The sequence below is a fragment of the Carettochelys insculpta genome, chromosome 6 (genome assembly GCF_033958435.1).
Source record: "Carettochelys insculpta isolate YL-2023 chromosome 6, ASM3395843v1, whole genome shotgun sequence".
Classification (NCBI taxonomy): Eukaryota; Metazoa; Chordata; order Testudines; family Carettochelyidae; genus Carettochelys; species Carettochelys insculpta.
The window spans coordinates 71889374-71908214 of NC_134142.1; the positions used below are offsets into that span (position 1 = coordinate 71889374).

Here is an 18841-nt window from a genome sequence, read left to right on the forward strand (position 1 = left end):
CTGCCCCCCCCGGCCCGCCATGGTCTCGCCCGGAAGCGCCGCCATCTTGCGAAGCCGGCCTGAGGCGCAGGAAGCGGAGGGTGGCACGGGCGGTTCCAGGTGCGGGCGGCGGCCGCCAGGAGGTGCCCGGGCCGGGCAGGGACAGCGCGGAGCCAGCGGTAAGTGAGACCCGCCCATCTGGGTTAACGGGACCGGACTACCGGTTCCCTAGTCCCGGCTACAGGCTACCCCGGGCCCGGGCCTGGGCCTCTCGGGTCGCCTCCGTGTAGGCAGCCTCCCGGTCGGCTGGTCCCGGCCTGCGCTTCCCCGCTCTGCCTCATGCCGTGCGGGGGTGGGACTCCCTAGCCGCGCGGAAAGCGCCCTTGGCGGCAGCCAGTCCCCTGCTTTCCTGCTGCCCCGGGACGTGCTCTGCGGTGACCCAGGCGCCGCCCGGAGCCGCTGCCGGTGACAACGTCTCGCAGGCTCCCAGGTCTCCCGATAATCGGGATCTGTGTAGCGGGCTGGGGCCGATCTCCCTGGAAGCATCAGCGGGTGCGTGAGAGCCGCCTGGGGGCCTGCCAGGCCCTGGCTGCCCTCGGCGGGCGGGGACCGCAGGTTAGTTGCGCCGTCCGTGGGAAGGGGGCACTTTGCGTGGCGGCTTGTGATGTATCTGGCTGCGAGGTGAGCAAATCCCCCCTCCCCCCGTAGCTTCGTGCTCCGCTCACCTCCCATGAGAACGGTCCTCTGAAAATGCTGGGAGGAAACAGGGTCCTTCTCGTGGTAGAGTTTTTGGGCCGACGCCCTTTAACTTTTCTGCAGTCTCGAGCAGGCGTCAACCAGATGCCTCTGCTTCAGTTCACCTTCCCTATCTTTCTGCTGGCTCTCAGCTTTTTCCTCTCTGTGTTGGTGAACTGTTACAGCCGTGGGGTGCTAGATGAAGTGTCATACCCAGGTGATAGGCTTTCATTTGCAAGCGTGGGTAAGTGGGAAGGGAGTAAGAAGATGAGAAGGAGGGAGTCAGTTACATAACAGGCCCGTTTGAGGTAAATATGTGAGGAGACAGAGGCAAAACAAGGAAAAAAGAGGACCCTGTCGGGAAAGAAGGATAAAGATATGGAGGAGAGAAGGAAGAGGAAATAATCGATAGTAGGAAAGAAGATATAGAGTAAGGATGAGGAGAGAGAACAAGGAGTAACAGGAATCCAAAACTGTTTCAGGACCAAAATCTTCAGCAGCCAGAAGTGGTGATCTTGTAGCACTGGTTGTACTGGGTGTTATGAGTGCCCTGTACCTTCATGTGTCAGCTGTTTGATGCTGCTGCTCACATACTGGGTGCCTGTGGTAGGCATGTTCCTGTTATGGGGTTTTGGATTATATTCTGCATTTTAATCTTCCCAGTTATGTGTCTGCTAGTACAGAACTCCACTGAAGTCAGAGGGGCTCTGTTCTCTTGGATGCGTGGGTTGTGCCTAGATGGATCCAGTTGCAGGATCTGGACTAGAATCTAGGTAGCTAACTGTTTACTAGATAAGGGGTTTCAGCTTGTTGTGCAAGAAAAGCTTGAGGCCAGTCTATAGGAGGCAGAGCATTAAAACAGTGGTGTCCAATAGGAATTTAAAGATCGCCATGCTTGTGATTGTCATCTTTCTATATTTGCCACATTTCCTTCCCCCCAAGAGCCAGGCACCCTTTAGCTCAGGGATCAGAAACCTTTCTGAGATGGAGTGCCAAAAATCGAGCTTTTGACCTCTGTGTATGGTTCCAGTGCTGGTGATACTTTTTAAAGTCACTAATAGTTCTACTTTCAACAGTTTCATTAATAAATAAATTAAGATGTAGAGCTTTACCATTTAGCATGTAAGCTCGCCATTATTACTGAATGCATACCTATTTTTCCTTCTTTGCCAAAGGCACATCTCAGAATTTTCAAAGCGGAGACCAGATTTGTGTATGAAAGTCATAGTAAAAATTGTACCAATATTCATATACCACATTCGTATTTGCTACAATTTGAGAAGTAAATTGTTTTGCTCTATTAGCAGGTGGCTAGTACCTAAACAGCTGCTGGCAGACATGCTTGCTTAATTTGCACAAATAGCCCTAGTAAATACTTGTGGATTTAATGGATTTTAATGGATGCACAGATCTTCCTCCCCAAATGTGAAATAAAGCCAGTGTGTCCTGGTGCAGAGCACGTAGAATTGACTGGCTGGACAGGGTGGGGCTCTGAATGCTGGATGAGATCCTGTGCTGCATGGCCACGGCACATCCAGACTCCAATCCTGGTGCCCAGTGAGTTGGGCAGAGTGGTCTCCAGTGAGCCCCAGGCCTTGGGTGGCTCGGCAACATAGTTCCCCCCACACCCTATACCACCATGCCCTCACTTCCACACCTTCCAAACCCTTGCCTAGGCCTCCCCACCCCTCTGCCCTGCATCCCCCATTACTGGCAGGGAGGGCCCTGCAACTTGGGCTCGGGCTCTGGCCCCACACTCTGGTGGAGGGCCCTGCAGAAGGGGCTCAGGCTCCAGCCCCAGTGCTGTGCCCTAATAGCCCCATTCGCCACAATGTGGTTTCCTATTTGCCACATGTGGCGAGTGGAGACCGTATTGGACACTGCTTCACTAAACTGTTTCTAGCACTGTTGCTGAAACATCATATGATATTTTGTAGTGTAGTTGTATTCATTCCTAGTCATCTCTCAGTTATAGTTGGCATTTTATTTCCTGGCACAAGATCCTAATGTATTGGAGAATAGGACTGAGGCCCTGATCCTACAAACACATGGGTTATAGCTACACTGTAGAGCTTGTGCTAGCCTTGGTTTAGACACAACACAGCCTACATCAAGGAAGTTGTTCTTTCAGTGTGGGATAACACCATCCTAAACATTAGCTACCTTGACCACAGCTTTTTTAAAAAAACAAAACAAAAAAGCAATGCTTAGGGGAGGAGAGTTTTTCAGAATAGCTATATGGTCAGGGGTGTGGTTTTGTTTTCACGTTCTGACCAACCCAGCTATGTTGATATAACTTTTACATGTGGATCAAGCCTTAATTATATGCTTGAATTTATACAACTGGAACTATTTACAGGCATAAGTATCTGCAGGATTAGGGCCTTACTTGTATCTGAATTCCTGAGAAAGCAGAAACTTTAACTGTCACAGGAAGAAACATCTGAATATTTTTGTTAAATTTAATACCACTTTCAAATTAACCAATTTTAAACAACAATAATAAAACCTGTTAAAAGCTCAGATTTACGTGTTTGAAATAGGTTACGCTTAGAGGCCCCTTCTTTCCCACATGTTCATTGTAAGCCATAGATTGTCAATATGGTATTTCTTAGTACTTTTTTTTTTGTTTATAACCTTTAAGACATATTTATTTAGCAGCAATCACTGAAATATTTTTTGTAGTGAGATGGAGTTTTTCTTTAACTCTATTTCTTTTGCCACAGATGCTACTGAGTGTGGCCATTTTGAAACAGCCAGTACCAGACTGGATGCAAAAGGCATGGGCAAATCTCTTATCCATGAAATAATTGTGGATTCTTCATTTTTAGAGTAAATCCATAAGTATTGCTGCTTCTACCTTTTTTCTGCTGTGTTAACATTCCCTGAGTAATTTTTGTCTTTTTACTAATGTCTGCTCTGTTAAATCAGCTTCACAGAAAACTTTCTCCAGCATACTTTCAGAAAACTTTCAATAGCAGGAAGGTTGGGAAAATTGCTCCTTTGTATTCTGTTCATTTAAAAAAGATGTAAACTTCAACACCCACATAGTGTTAAAAAAGCCCTTTCCCCGTTCACATCCGCACCTAACAGCTACAAATCATGCAAAGTTGTGGGTACTTTAAATTAGGGGTGGGCAATAAGCCAGAGACAGTTTGCCAGGCTTAGCATCTGGTGCGCTGCCGATGCTTTATTTACCTGTGCCTCTGCAGGTATGGCTGCTTGCAGCCTCCATTGGCCACAGATCGTCATTTCCAGCCAGCCGGAGCTGCAGGAAGTGGTGTCCTGGTCTGCGGCACTTCCCACAGCTGCAAGTGGCCATATGTGCAGATGTAGAGGGAAATAAAGAGTTGGCAGCCCACTGGGACTAAATCTGGTGAACTGCTTCTGACTCGCGATCCACTTTTTGTTCACCCCTCTTTTAAACTTTATAACTATGATTTTGCAACCAGAGAGTGCTGTGGGTAACCATAGCTAGTTACAAGCAACACTGGTTTGTGTTCATACAGCATTTTTTCTGTCATTCTAGTTATTTGGGCATCCATACCTTCCGCTTTGCCTTACCGCGGTTTTCAGTGTATTCTTTGCATATATAGCTGCAGGAGGTAGAGTGAGAACAGGAAAAGTAGCAGTGCATAGTGCAGTGCACTCTGCGTGTATTAATGTGCAGAGTGCACTGCACTATGCACTGCTACTTTTCCTGTTCTCACTCTACCTCCTGCAGCTATATATGCAAAGAATACACTGAAAACCGCGGTAAGGCAAAGCGGAAGGTATGGATGCCCAAATAACTAGAATGACAGAAAAAATGCTGTATGAACACAAACATTAATACACGCAAAGAGGAAGACTAGCCAGCTTGTTACTCAGGATCTGCATTTTTTGGTTTTAAAGATGAGATGCTGGTGATTGTTTAAGAGAGAAAAAGAACCGGTACTGGAATAAACTGTGAAGTTATGGCAAGTCACCAGGAGTAGAGGCTATACATCCAAGAATTGTGAAGAAAATAAACTGCCAAGAAAAATCTTCCATTTCTCATTAAAATTAACTGTTATGCAAAAAAGCTAGAAAACAGCACGTATTTAGAGAAGTTGCTAGGGGAGATCCTAGATGTGCATAGATGACTATGACATAAGGAGAATGGTTTAAATTTTCAATATGGCTTTGACAAAATTCCACAGGAAAGGTCTTTAAAGAAGCTAAGCAGTTACAGGGTGAGAGGCAAAGTACACTAATGGATAGCTATGGAACTGAAAACTAGGGATGATTTACTCAGTTTTCACCATGGTGAAAGCTCAATGGGTCTCAAGGAAATATGAATTACACAGTAAAAAAAAAAAAATGTTAGATACTATGGAGGCCAAGAGATTAGCAGGATTCTGAAAAAAAATTACATGAATAATTATAATATCCACAGTTACATTCGATAGGAAATAACAGAAGGGGGCATAAACCTTCAGACTTCAGGATATAAGCCAACCTCTGACAATGGCTAGTAAGAAACTTCTGTCATGTTTGTAAGTGTTCACTACAGGGTTTCTTGCACCTTTCTCTGAAACAAGAGGTGTTGGTCACCAGCCACATGGCAATTCCTTTGTTTATTTCTAGACCCATCCCTCTTCAGACTTCTACCCTAACCTTTAGTTTCTGAGGCTCTTTGACACTCTTCACAGGAGTCTATTCCATACAGAAGCATTCATTTGAGAACATCAGGCTTAGGAAGCGAGACAGTCACTAGAAACGAGTGGTCTAGAACCAATGGCAGTCATTCAGTTCTGCAGTTTTTAAATATGACAGCTTCTGAAATGAGATGTATTAGTGTGTACGTGATTATCTCTGCCAGCTGCAGATTGTTGGCCTCAAAACACCACCACTAAGTGAAACAAAAAAGCAGTCCAGTAGCACTTTAAAGACTAACAGAATAATTTATTAGGTGATGAGCTTTTGTGGGACAGACCCACTTCTTCAGATCATAGCCATACCAGAACAGACCCAATATTTAAGGCACAGAGAACCAAAAATAGTAATCAAGGTTGACAAATCAGAAAAATATTATCGAGGTGAGCAAATCAGAGAGCAGAGGGGCAGAAGTGTGTTGGGGGGGAGTCAAGAATTAGATGAAGCCAAGTATGCAGAAGGGCCCCTAAAATGATCTAGAAAATTCCCATTCCAGTTCAAACCACGTGTTAATGTGTTGAATTTGAATATAAAAGAGAGTTCAGCAGCTTCTCTTTCCAAACTGTTGTGAAAATTCCTTTTCAGTAAAATGCAAACTTGCAGGTATTTCTCTGTTACTCTCTAATAAGTGGTTTCTAGAGGTGTCCAAAGAGGTTATATACTGCATTTACTTAGTTTCCCTTCTTCCAGGTTTATCCGTTTTCCTTTTTTCTGGATCCCTCATAAAACCAGGGAAATATAACCAGCTGTTCTACATCTCCGGCATATTGGGGTAACAGAACCAGTCCGAGGCCCCAAAAGGGAGAAGGGTTTGTGTTTGGTTTTGTTCTTGGTCAAAAAGAAGTGAAGCAGCAATAGGGCAATAAACCTGAAAACTCTCAGAAAGTTCCTAAGCAGTGTTCCCTGGAAGCTGTGCGCTTGCGTAGAAGAGATTCAGATGTTGCCCAGCTGATTAGTAGAGTGCCCTCAGCTAGATTTTCCTACTGGTGGTGCACATTAACATGTGCCTCAGTGCTCCTAAATATATTCTGCACATGGATAGAAGTGACTGGAGAGAACATTGTTCCTGAGGCAACCTAGATTCAAAATGGAAATGCTAAAATTACCATGACTACAGAGACTATTTTCTGTCCCCACTTGACTTACAAGATGCATACTTCCACATCCCCATTCATCAGTCTAGCAGCAGATTTCTTTGTTCTGTCTTTCAACCTCATCATTTTCAGTACAGTTTGTTGCCCTTTGGCTCATGGCTACCCCGGCCATGTACAACAGTGTTTGTTGTATTTGCAGTTGCCTTCATGCAAGAAAGGGGTTCATCCAGAAACAAAACTGTACAAAACATTCTGAGAATAGTACAGATTATGGCGGGGAATTGGAGCTATGAATTGGGAAGGAAGCCACTTAGACACTTTCTCCTCCACAGTGGATAGCATGCATATTAATGAAAATCAGCACGTCTCCCATGGTCATTATTTCTCAGGAGAGACAAGACAGACTAGTTTTATTGCTATAACTGGTCAGAAGTCTGCAGGGTGTTTGTCCAATTCCATGTTGTTTTGATGATTCTTGTGTTGTGTGTGGAAGCAGTAAGGTGAGCCCTAGTGTGTGTACACAAGAGCTCACTGGTATTTTTGGTGTCCTGCTCTGCATATCCTATCATTTTCTGTCAGGAGAGTTCAGATTCTTCGTTTAGCAGGGTGTGGGGTCTGGGTGGGAGGTTGTGGAGGGTTTGTGGTGCAGGGTCTGGGAGGGAGTAAGCAGGAGCAGAGTGCCAATGGGGAGTCTGTGGGGTACAGGAGAAGGGTGTAGGGTCTAGGTCAGGGGTTGGCAACCAAAATAGCAACCAGAGCCATTTTTTCCATTTCAGTAAATAACTCAGTAATTCAAGAACCACAGTGCATGTGAATATGAGATGGTCCTTAATAAATAATGTCAAACCAAATTTTTTGTAACACCCATTTTAAGAACAGCGCACACAATGACTGTAATGGGATACATGTTTTCTACAGAACATTCACAAACATTTTACATAATCTATTTCCTCACACTTTGTATTTATTTGTACCACTGTCTTCCTGACTTTCATTCCTGAACCTTCTGTCTCTGGAGAACACTAGGGGGAGTTATCTAGTGTTTTGAGATCAAATATCAGTTGCTGTTTAGATGCGAGTTCATTTTTTGGCTTTTAGATGTTTGCCGTTTATTGAAAATGATCGGGGGTGTTTTTGTTTGGTTTCCTTGGTTTTTTTTTGTTTTACTTTGAAATTACAGCACTGGCAGCCACAAAGAAGTCCTTAAAGAGCTTTATCTGGCTCTGGAGCTGCATGTTTCAGACCTCTGGTCTAGGTGGATGGGGGTGCAGGATTTGTGGTGCAGGGTCTGGGGGGTAGGGATCAGGATGGGAGGTAAGGAGTCTGGAAGGGAGGGGGCAGGAAAAGGATGTGTGTGGGAAATCAGAGTGGGAGGGAGGATGTAGGAAGGGGTGGAAGTAGGGTGGGTGTGGATGTGGGGAGAGAATAGGAGCTGTGTGGGGTCTGGGTATCGGGGGTACAGCTTGCCTTTGCAGTACCTCTGGACATGTCTCAGCGTCCCCTTGCTCCCAGGCACCATCCTCTGCTCTTCTGATTGGCCAGAATTCCAGCTAATCAGAGCAATGGTGTGAAGCCTCTGGGCAGACTGCCAAGGCTGCTTCCTGCTCCCCAGCAGAGCTCGCGGTGTGGATCCAGATCGCGGTTTGCCTAATCCAGCCTGTGAGGCTCAGGGCTCCAAACCCTCCACCCCTCTGCAGGCTGGATGCTGTGGTGAGGAGCCTGGAGACTCGGGTTCCAGATCCAGACAAACCATGGGTCAGATCTGGATGGGGTTTCCCACCCCTGCTTTATTACCTGATCTGCTCTTGGTTCAGGATTTGTCACTCACGGCACCTGTGACTTCTTGGTTTTAAGTTCTGACTTGAGAGAACACACTTAGATGGGTGTCATGACCATGCAGAATTTTAATATATTTGTAAATGGAAATCATGCTCACCAAAGCCGTGTTGACTCCTCTTCTACAAATTGTGTTCATCTGTGCATCTGATAATTTTGTTCTTTATAGTAATTCAACTAGTTTGCTTCATACCGAGGTTAAAGATTACAGGCCAGTAATTGACAGGTTTATGTCTGGTTCACCATTACTTTAAAATATAGTGTCACATTAGTTGTCCTCCAATTATCCAGTACAGAAGCTGATCTAAATAAGTTGCATGCCACAATTAGTAGCTCTGTTGGGTGGCCAACTGGTGAACCTTCATATTTCTAAATTTTACAAGCTGGGTATTCAGGTATCAATGAATACTGCTTTTGGTCAGAGGGTGCTCCATTCTGTGGTCTTCCAGTAGTAGAGAGAGAATCTAGAATGCTGGGTACCATTCTGGTTGAACACTCTCTAAACGCAAATTGCTATGAAAATCTTGCTTCCCCATAATTTAAACATCCCTGGTTTATGTAGAATATACTTTCCATAAACATTTTTTCCTTATTATATTCTAGCTAAAATCTCATTCTGTTGTTAGCAATGAGAATTGATTTATCCTTCCCCTCCTCCCCCGACACAATATCATAGCTGAGTAATCCAGTGGCACCTTAAAGACTAACACTTATTTTGGCATAAACCTATGCCTACATAAATTTGTTAGTTCTTAAGGTACCAAAGACTCCTCGTTGTTGAAACAGGCTAATGTGGCTATCCCTCTGAAATTTAATAAATTAAAAAAAAAAAGAGAATTTAAGTCATCAAGGCATGTATTTGTCTGAATCAGGAACCATGTTATCTTGTAATATTTGTCCTTCTTCCTTTCCTCTTCCCTCTTTTTCTCATCTATGAACCTGTGTCTGTTTAGATCATCCCTACTATTTTGTGCGTGTACAGTACCTAACAATTTACAATCTACTATTCTGATTTTGTACAGTGCTTAGCACAATGGGGCCTCATTTTTGATTGGTCTGTGAGTTCTGTGGTAATACACGTGGTTAATAATAAACAAAGCTTTTTAGATAAAGGACCTTTTTTTTTTTTTTCCCTTCTTCTCTGAAGCACAAAGAGCAATTTTGACTGGTCAGTAATAATGGACTGTAGTGATGTGTGAACAAAGGGAAGAAAATTAAAATGAGTTAGGGAATTTCCTGATTCTCATGGGTTAGATTCTCATACTTGACGTTGAGAATTTCCTTTTGCGCTAAATGTCAAAACTACTTTCTTTTGACTCACCTGACATTTGGTCATCAGAGGAGAGATCTAGGCAGGGTTCTGTGTCTTCCACAGCTGTGAAATTTGCCACAAAATTCATCCTTTGGCATATCATTGTGCTTCAGAATTCAAGTTTTTAAAAAGTTGTATAGATCCTACACCATTTACATTAATGGGAGCTTTTCTGTTGCTTTTAGTACGATCAGTCTATATTGTAGCTGTCTGCATGAAGAAAACCTTGAAAATGTGGCCAGAATTTAATTGATAAGAGTTGCCCTCTGAAGCTGGCACACAGTCTGAAGCAGTAACAGTATAGGAGATGTGAAGTACTCAGTTCCTTTTAAAGGTGTTACTCTGAAACTGAAAGAAGAGTTTTAACGTAAGCGTTATTTATTATTTTATTGCTAATTATTTAACAGGCATATTCACCGATCCCGTACCTCCTTTAGTGCTCAGAATTTTGGCTCTCGTTTATCTGCCAAAACTTCAAGTTTTATACCTAATAACTTTTACAGTTCAAGACAAAAATTTGCAGCATACGGAAAACGGAAAGTGACCTAGCTTAAAATAAGTTGAATTTAATATCTGAACAACTGAGCAACTGCTGTATTCATTGTACTATTTAATATTAATAATTATACACTTTAAAGTATTATAAATGAAACTGTACAATTTGCAATTTTCTGCACCAGAAATCAGGAATCAGACCCCGGGACTTACATCATGTGTTTTGTGGATAGTATGAAGTTTTATATGTAGAGTTACAATGGTGCTTTCTTTCTGTGTCAGAATTGCTGTGATCCTCCAAAAACAAGGGCTTGCATGTTAAGCTGAGTCAGGATTTTTCATTTTATAAAAAGAATATAAAAAAGATACAGTAGAGTCTCATGCTTCGCAAACTTAATGTTCACAAATTCAATTATTCATGAGTGGCCTACCAGCCGCTTCCCCCTGGGGACCCAGGCAGGAGTGCCGGCAGCTGCCGCTTCCCCTGGGGCCCCGGGAACCACCCTGTATTCTCGAAAAATCAACATTCGCAAGGGTTTAAATATGGAACCCTCGTGAATGTTGAGACCCCACTGAATTGTGTGAGAATGTTTACCGTTAAAGATTTGAGCTATCGTAACTCAATAGTGGAATCAGATGTGTAATATGTTTCTGTTTATACCAACCAGTGGGAAAGTTAGGAAAGTACCAAAAAACAAGAGAGAGAGGCAGACAGATCAAAATTATTTGTATAAAATAATTTGAAAACAGTCTGAGTAGGTTATTGGTCAGACACTTTTGGAAGCAGCTGTGAAGGCATGGCCTGGGCAGATCAGACAGCAGCTCAGGAATGTGTACATTTTAGGATTTCTTTGGCTGTTATTTCCTCTGTCAGACTTGGTGCTGTCAGGATTTTGTTGGATATGGGTTCTGATTTTTTTTTTTAAGCTGAAAGGGACTCTGAAATCATACATAAAGCGAAGTTCATATTGTAACTTCCCCCCTCCCCGTAGAGCTTAATTCTGTTTCTTCTCTAGCACAGTCTGACGGTGAATGGATGTTTGAGAAGAAACTTGTCTCAGTAGCAACTCCTTTCAGCAACCATGTATGGGTAAAGCTGTTGAACTCACTGCTCCTCCCCCTGAGAAAGCTGAGCAGAATCTGTTCTGCTGAAGCTGTCCCACTTTCTGCTTTCTATATTTGTACAGCAATAGCACATTAGCTAGCTTAGGTGGTGTGGCTGGTTTTGTGCAAACTCGATATTTACTGATCAAAATTGTGAGCCAGGGCTTGCAGTCTCTGTCTTTGCGTCCGTCCATCTGTCTGTGTGTGTCTGCGTTTTTGGGGAGGACTGATTTCCACGTGAAAGGTGATCCGTTATGAGTTGTTTTTCGTGTAAATTTCAATCCATGGGCCTTGTGAATCTACGAATGGAGATGGGAGAGAGTGCAGAAGGTGGGTAACGCATTAGAACAGCAGTTCTGTAAGCTCTAAATAAGTGGGCTGCTCCTCTTCGGGGGGGCTTTGATGGCCCTGCCTGCCTTTGGAACTGGTATCAGACCTTGCCCCAGATGAGCTGCTTTCATTCTGACTTCCCTGAGGACTAGTAAAAGCTAGATATTACAAATATCAAACTGCATGCTTTCTGTGCGGCTTATGGGCAAGTAGGGTAGACCTTGGCCTGCCTCTTTCGGGTTAAGGGGGTGAGAGCAGGTTGACGGTGATGTTGGAGATTGAGCCTTCATGAAGTATCATATTGGGAAGAAGTTAAAAACTTAACTCTCGTCTCTCTGACAGCTCGTTTGTGAGGAAACTCCCACTGAGGCCCATTTATGCTGGGGAATTTCTGACAATTGTTAAAGGGTTAAAGGCTGACAATTGCAAAAGGGTTAATGAAATTGTGCTGGAAACAGTGGTGACAATTGCATCACTCATTAACAGTGGTATGATCTTTTGAAAATTTTTCATCAGGATAGATAAGGCTTAGGGTCTTGATGGTGACTACTTACAGCTCCTAGTCACTTCTGTTAATTTCACTAATTTCATTTCACTTCTAGGAATGAGGCTGAAGTGTCTGGTTGGCTACTAAAGCTTTCTGCTAATTTGTGTGTGGAAGTGAAAGGAGACATGTTCAGTCCAATCTTCCTTGAGTGCTCTAGGAATACAGTCTGATTTAACTTCTTTTTTAGTGTTGTAGTATCCCCAGCATGTTTCAAATATAGGAAATGTTTGTGATTAGCAAGTTGGGCCCTGTCACCTTCCAGAGGAAACAAGCAATTGTGACTAAATAGGGGATCCAAGTCTCCACGGGGGTGTTTATAGGTGTATTTGCTATCAGGAGACAAGAAATTGATGGATCTGTGTGACAGAGGGTCATCTCACTTTAGGACTGTCTGTTTAAACAAGTTGTGTGGCTGACTTCTGATCATAGTTGATTGTGTAATGTAAACACGTTTTGACACTTGTTCCTCCTCCATCTGGTGGTCCTGAGATGTTCACAGGATATGTGGCTTCAAGAGTTTCAAACCCTTCTCCTGCAAGCCCGCACAAAGATATTGCTGCTACTTCTCAGGGCTCTCTGCTTTTACTCCTTCCTGCTTGTCCATTCTTTGTCCACCTACGAACATACCATCCTCCATGAACACAAGCAAGAGTGGAGTAGTAGAGATTGTATTGGAGCAAATCTGAATTTAAAATGCTAATTAAAAGTAAAATCAGGATGTTCCTTAAATCAGCTTGCTCCTCACAGGTACTCAGGTTACCTACTCCTCCCTGACTTTTGGAATGCTTCCCAGTGTCTGTGCCTGGCTTTGCTGGTACTCCATTGAGAAACTAGGAACAGGCAATAAAAGATGTTTCTTGGAAAACATAAAAGCAAGAGTATGGCAAAGAGCACTGGCAGAATTCTCACTGACTAGTCCGGTCTGTGATAAGCATCACAATATATTGGTAGTGTACTGGCGAGGTTATGTATGTTCATCTGGTGCACTGGAGTCAATGAGCACAATAGAGCCTGGCCACAGAATGACAAGGAAATTAGAAAGAACTTCCCATCTTTTTCACAGTTGAGTAAAGACAGAATATTGGAGGGTAATGGTGTGCAGAGCTATACTCCATTCTATTTCTTGAAAAACTGATGCGTTTTTAGTGCAATAATGTCTGCTTTGCTGCTATAGCCTGGTGGCTGGAAGGGAGCTTCTTGGGGCTAACCTACTTCTGTTTTTAGTGAGAGCCTCACCACATTACTTAATGCTTTAGGAACTGGTAGTCAGAACATTCTACTTGAAAATATAGTATGAGTTTGAGTTAGTCCTAAGGGAAAAGGATCACAAATTCATGTTATACCCACCAAAAAGGTAATTTCATGCCCTATTTATAGGGACTGCACACCAAAACAGGATTTGAGGTGAGGCAGAATCTAAACTACATCTAGCCTTCTTTAAAATAATTTTTTTAAAAGTTCTGGGAGACAGCTTATTTTATTCTGGTTAGTGGAATTTTCCTAAAATTAAGGAATTTACCTTTTTTATCAGTATTCCGGGGAAAAAAGAACAGTAAACAGCAGCATATGGGATTGATGGGAAGTTTTCTGGGAATTGCAGAGATAGGAGTTAGGTCTAGTTTTATTAAACATCTTCATAAATGATTTAGAAGGAAGGTAGACATGTTAATATAATTCACAAATGTTGCTGAGCTACACTTGTAGACGACTTACTCCAGAAAGCCAAAGGCAAGTTAAAGATGAGCAGGAAAATAATTAGATCCAAGATGGAGGATGCAAATTAATCTAGCACACAGGTGTTAAGGCTGCAAGGATTCAGATGAGAAGATATTAAATGAATTAAATAGGTATAGGTTGGCCAAAGATGGAGTCCTCATTGCCTGCAGATTTTTAAAGTGGAAGCTCAGGGACAATGAGGAATTATCAAAAAAGCATGACTAGGAATTGTGAAATAAAGATGAATGAAGGATAACAAAAACCGAACATCAGTGAAAACACTCTGATAGTGAGGTTTATTATAGCGTGGAGTATTCCCTATACAGAAATAGTGGAAACGTCACCATTTGGAATGTTTTAAAACTGAAGAAGGCAAATCCCAGGAAAATGGACTGTAGAGAATATAGCTGTGAACCTTGGTACTCTTAGCTTATTTTTGTCTTTACTTTTCTCACCCTCTTCAGTTTCACTTTTTTTTTTTTTTTTTTGAGACATTCTCTGAAGTAGAGCCCGCTAAATTGACTGAGAGGCATTGGGATCAATGTGTGATACCTGCAGTCTTATTTTGAATTTAACCCCGTGAACAGGGCTGTGCAATGACAAACTATATTTTAAAAATTATATAATAAATTCAGTATCTTACTTGATGTGTGGTGTCACTACCTTGGGGGGCCTGCTGACAATTCTGGGGAAGGAGGTGAATTCTGCTGGTATGGGAGAGGAGTGAGGGAGTTATGGCATGTGAATCACTACACCTGAATACTTGATGCCTTTTCTGTTCAGGAGATGTGTTGTTTAGGTGTCCTGGAATCTTACAAGAGGTGTAAGAGGATTTTCTTAGTGTTTTGGTTCTCATTAAGATTTTCAGCCAATAGCTATATTAATGGCATTTGTTTCTTCAGCTCTTATTAATGATGGAATACAGTTAATGTCACAATTGACTCTGTAGTGAATGGAAAGAAGAAGAAGAAGTGAGGCGTGAATGAAAATCGTTCACGAAAATGCAAATGAATGCTGGATATCTCTGGTGCTTGGCAAAATGCATGGACAGTTCCTGAACAAGTTGAATGCAAAGATACTGGGTCACTGCAGTAAACAGTCATTCCCCTCCATGAAAATCTTTAGTCAGGTGACGACTCAGACTCAGCACAGCAGGGGAATCTGGCAGGGCCTTAGAGAATCATGGAGAGAATGTAAAGCCACCCTGGCACAGCTGTCAGTGAACATTAATCACTGCAGGAAAGCTTGACTAGAGGGGATGTTTGGTGGGTCATGGGTGTTTGTGGATGAAAGCCATTTTAAATCAGCAAAGACTGAAATTTTTTTTCTTCAGACTCAGTAGACTTTCAAGTGACTTTCTTGCCAAATAACATTTCTTCAAACAAGGCAAAGACCATATTGAGAATGACACTAATGCCAGGCTGGTTCTGCGTGCAGTGTATCACTTGTATGTAGTACACCTTTCCACGCCCTTCATAGTTTGTTTTCTTCTGTTTATGTTGTAAAATTCTTCAGCCATTGGTATTCCATGTTTTGCATAGTGTTTAGCTCAGTCTGGACATTATATAAATTGCTGAATGAGGGAAGAATTACAGGAAAACAGGCGTGATGGTAAGCCCACAGGGGAAAAACAGTTTAGTAATGTGAAGAAGCCTTCTTAAGTTGCTGTGCCAAGGATGAAGTTTTTAATTGCACAAAAGTCGGGAAATTCCAAAGTTATTCCCACAGCAACATCAGAAGTATGGTGCTGTGTAGTAGGCAGAAAGAAATTTCTTATGAAACTCATTAGTCTTTGTATGCTGCATCTGATGAAGTGAGTCTGTGCTCACGAAAGCTCATGCTCAAAACTTTTCTGTTAGTCTATAAGGTGCCACAGGACCCTTTGTTGCTATCTGAAGTTTGTGGTCATGTTTTAACTTGGGTTAATTTATTGCCAGTTATTTAGTTAGTAAATATGTGTATAAATGCTAATCTAGACAATTCATAAACATTTGTTACTGGAATAAGCAAAAGCATTTAAATCAAGTCTAGATACTCCCCTAGTGGGGGAAGGTGGATGTAGAAAACAGACAGATACACTCACTAATCAGGGAATGTCTTCTGTAGGCACACCAGTGTGTTGAGATGACTTAGGCCATATCTATTCTCGTAAGACAGTAGCAGTGTAGCTGTGGTGCTATTACCATGCCAACATATCTCTGTAGTGTCCTCTTAGTAATGTGGCTGCACCACTTGCAACCCCACTGCCACTGGGGCTGTAGAACCAACAGGAGATACCGTGACTGGTGGTGGGTCTGAGAGTGGTACAGCTATGCTGCCAGGAGGAGCTGCTGGCATAGGGCTCTGGCTCTTGGGTGTGATGGGACTATAATTTTCTTTGTTGGCTGCGGAGTCTCTTGGGAGTAGAGCCCTGCAGATGGTGATGTCTCTCCATGGATATCAACATTACGGATAGGTGTTATATCTTCTCAGGGCTCCACCTATAAAACTGGTGGCTCATTAGAGGCAGCAGTTGTTCATCAGCAGTTACATATTTTCTCTCTCCTGCATCCTTGCATGAAATGCTGTGATATAGTTTTTAATCCTCTTAATAGGAAGGGTGGACAGTAATACACTCCCGCCACATACTCCATAGGGAAGGTTGGAAACAGGCTCTACATCCAAGTGAAAACCCTTGCAGGAGGAAGGCAGCAACAGACATTTCTCCTTGCAGAACAAATGTGGTGAAATATGTCCCCATGGTGTATTTGACAATGAAGTTTAAGAAATATGAATTACAGGGATCTAAGTAACAAAGAATCATGGAATCTGAGCACTATGACAAATGTACACTATCTACTCTGTGAATCGTAGGCACATAGAGCCAGCCACCTTTTTAATTGCATTGGTCCAAACCCCTTGTATAGATGTGGTAAGCTAATATAAGGGCTCATCTACACACAGAGCTGTTCAAGGGTAAGTTATTCTAGAAAAATGCTGCATGTAAGTCTTTTTCTGAATTAGCTTAATGCACTTTGGAATTCTGGAATAAGTATCCACGCATGAAGTTATTCCACAATAATTATTCTGCCCTGAAATTACACTTTGCCTTATTCTGGAATTACTTCCATGTGTAGACAAGCACTCAGTTATAACTTGTACCTGTGCAGTGTACTGCTGCTTGAAACCCAAATAAACTGCACAGATGCAAATTGCAGTTTATAACACGTTTTCCTGTCTGTAGTAGGTGTTTCTACCCATAAAGCTATAACAGTGATTGGGCACAAAAGACTGATAATAAGACACATCTTCTGTGAGAAGTAGACATTTTCTCTGCTAATTTAGAGTGTGCCTAAATTTGGGAATAAAATTGAATTAGTTGATTTTTTTTTTTAAATAATATCGCAAGTGGTTCTGGGTCCTTAATGTCATCATCCCAGAATTCATTTCCCTCCCCTCCCATTTCTGGCTGATTAAAAAATGGCCTTTTTGTCTTGACTGCCAGCCACCATTACAGGCATTAACATGGATCCCAATACTTCAAAGTTTGATGAAGCATTTTGTGCACTGCAATGCAGTATCTTCTGAACATAATGTCCATGCAGTATAAACTCGATGTTTCTGGGGGCACTGATGGATGTGAATCTGGAGAGAACAACTATGGAGTTTCTGGCAGCACTGGAGTCACTGTGCAGGGTGGAGTGTAGGTTCTGGAGCCTTCAAACCAGAACAGACTGGTGGGATCGCATTGTTTTGCAGTCATGGAACAATGAGTAGTTGCTGTGAAACTTCCACGTTCATAAGGCCACTTTCAGGGAGCTTTGTGAACTGCAGTCTCCCGCCCTGAGATGCAGCAATACCAGAATGATCTCTGCTTTGCCAGATGAGAATTGCCACATGGCAGTTGCTTTTTGGAAGTTTGCAGTGCCAAACAGCTACCAGTCAGTGGCAAATCAATTGGAGTGGGCAAATCTATGATGGGGGACTTCTGTCATACAGGTAGCCAGGGTGATCACCATGCTTCTGCTCTGGAACACAGTGATTCTGGGGAATGTGCATGAGAGAGTGGATGGACTTCCTGCCATAGAGTTCCTTAACTGTGGTGGGGCCATAGCTGAAATGCATATCCCCATCCTTCACTGGACCACCAGGCCTCAGAGTACATTAACCAAAAGGCATACTTCTCTATGGTGTTGCAGGTGTTGGTGGATGACAAAGGTTGTTTCACCAGCATCAACATGGGGTAGTCAGGAAGGGTGCATGATGCGTGAATCTTTAGGAATTCTGGTCTGTTTAGGAGACTCCAGAGTAGTACTTTCTTCCCGGACCAGAGGGTGTGGAAATGCCCATAGTGATTTTGGGTGATCCTGCTTACCCCTTGTTCCCTTGGCTCATGAAGTCCTACACAGGTGCCTGGACTCCAGTACGGAGCTCTTTAACTAAAGACTGAAAGGGGGCAGAATGGTGGTAGAATGTGACTTTGGCTGTTTAAAAGCCAGGTTGAGGTGCCTTCTGACCCCCTTTGACATCAATGAAGAAAACACTACCCTCGTCATTGGGGTCTGCTGTGTTCTTTGTAACATTAGCGAGTCAAAGGGGAAAGTTGCAGGCCTGCATGAGGGGTGAGGCAGAGATCCTGTCAAGAACTTATCAGCAACCGACCCCAAAGGAAAACAGGAATGCTGAGAAAGAGGCACTGAAAATCAGAGATGCCTTGACAACCAAGTTTGTGAATGAGCGTGAAAGACATTAACTGGCATCCATATCCCCCCGTAAAGGGCTGTTTCCTTGTTGTTTCCTGTCTCCTTCCCCCTATCAACCATGAGACAACCATCACAACCCGCCCAACCACAAAGGATGTTAATCAATAAGCAAAACTTTTTCCAAACTATATTTTTATTTAAGGGGCACTAATGGAAGAATAGGGGATATAGAGAAAAAAGAATAATAAGGTCATAGTTAGTCAAAGGTTACCCTTCTGGTGGGTGTTGATTTTGTGAGGCTGTGAAGCAGGGCTCTCCATTGCCTTCCCCAACC

General features: G+C 42.9%; 1 protein-coding gene across 11 annotated transcripts in view; it reads left to right on the forward strand.

Moving 5' to 3' along the window:
* Nucleotides 1–41: 41 nt before the first annotated feature.
* The window catches only part of CELF1 (CUGBP Elav-like family member 1), a 122350-nt gene continuing 103550 nt past the window's right edge, over nucleotides 42–18841 (forward strand). For 8 of the 11 annotated variants that reach the window (XM_074997239.1, XM_074997243.1, XM_074997246.1 and 5 more), the window contains exon 1: nucleotides 54–158. The gene's annotated coding sequence lies outside the window, so the exon portion shown is untranslated. Of the gene's footprint in view, nucleotides 159–11518; nucleotides 11563–18841 lie in introns of those variants that run through there. The other 3 variants (XM_074997240.1, XM_074997242.1, XM_074997241.1) reach the window with 3 other exon arrangements.